The following is a 1,488-nucleotide window of genomic DNA, read 5'->3' as shown; positions in this document are numbered from 1 at the left end:
CGTTAGGTTAGGTCAGGTTAGGTTTGGTTAGGTTAGGTTAGGTTAGGTTAGGTTATGTTAGGTAAGGTTTGTTTAGGTTAGGTTAGGTTAGGTTGGGTTAGGTAAGGTTAGGTTAGGTTAAGATATGAACCGCGCTAAAACCGCATTAAACAATGTCACTTAGTGAGATGCTGTGTTTTTCACCATTACAAGTCGGGAACTGCGATATCTAATGTGAAAGCGCATGAAACCGTCGTAATCTTGTAGAAAACATTGTAAAGTAGCGAATAAAACGTTTTCTAACGATAGAAGTGCGAAGGTTCGGTTAGTTTGAGCTAGGTAGCGTCGTGAAACCACCAAAAACGATGTCATCTAACGAGATAGTGTTGTTTTATTGCGAGTACGAAACTGCGATAGGTAAAATGTTGTGAAAGCATACAAAACGGCATGAACAAGCCAAATACTGCGTGTTGTACCGTTACAAGTGCGAAACTGCTATGTTGTGAATTCTCGGTAAAGCGCATGCAAGTATCGTGAAACCTTGAAGAACGATGTCATTTAGCGAGATACAGCGTTCTGTACTGTAATAAGTTGGTGAGAAACTGTGAGGTCAAGCAAATATCGTAATTGTGAACGAAACAGTGTAATTGAGCGTCTTTAGATACAAGTGCGAATGTTAGGTTAGGTTGACATATCAACTGTCGTAAAACCGCATTAAACAATGTCACTTAGTGAGATGTAGTGTTTTTCAACATTACAAGTCGGGAACTACGATATCTAATGTGAAAGCGCATGAAACCGTCGTAATCTTGTAGAAAACATTGTAAAGTGGCGAGTAAAACGTTTTCGAACGATAGAAGTGCGAAGGTTAGGTTAGGTTAGGTTAGTTTAAGCTAGGTAGCGTCGTGAAACTACCAAAAACGACGTCATCTAACAAGATAGTGTTGTTTTATAGCGAGTATTAAACTGCGATAGGTGAAATGTTGTGAAAGCACACAAAACGGCATGAACAAGCCAAATACTGCGTGTTCTACCGTTACAAGTGCGAAACTGCTATATTGTGATATTCTCGTTAAAGCGCATGCAAGCATCGTGAAACCTTAAAGAAATATGTCATTTAGCGAGATACAACGTTCTGTACTGCAATAAGTTGGTGAAAAACTGTGAGGTTATGCAAATATCGTAATTGTGAACAAAACAGTGTAAAAGCGTTTTTAGATACAAGTGCGAATGTTAGGTTAGGTTAAGATATGAACCGTCGTAAAACCGCATTAAACAATGTAAATTAGTGAGATGCAGTGTTTTTCACCATTAAAAGTCGGGAACTGCGATATCTAATGTGAAAGCGCTTGAAACCGTTGTTAGGTTAGGTTAGGTTAGGTTAGGTTAGGTTTTGTTAGGTTAGGTTAGGTTAGGTTAGATTAGGTTAGGTTGGGTTGAGTTGGGTTAGGTTAGGTTAGGTTAGGTTAGGTTGGGTTAGGTTAGGTTAGGTTAGGTTGGGTTACGTTA

The sequence above is a fragment of the Rhipicephalus microplus genome, chromosome 1 (genome assembly GCF_043290135.1).
Source record: "Rhipicephalus microplus isolate Deutch F79 chromosome 1, USDA_Rmic, whole genome shotgun sequence".
In the NCBI taxonomy this organism is placed as follows: domain Eukaryota; kingdom Metazoa; phylum Arthropoda; class Arachnida; order Ixodida; family Ixodidae; genus Rhipicephalus; species Rhipicephalus microplus.
The sequence above is the reverse complement of the archived record's forward strand: the minus strand, read 5'-3'. Positions refer to the sequence as shown.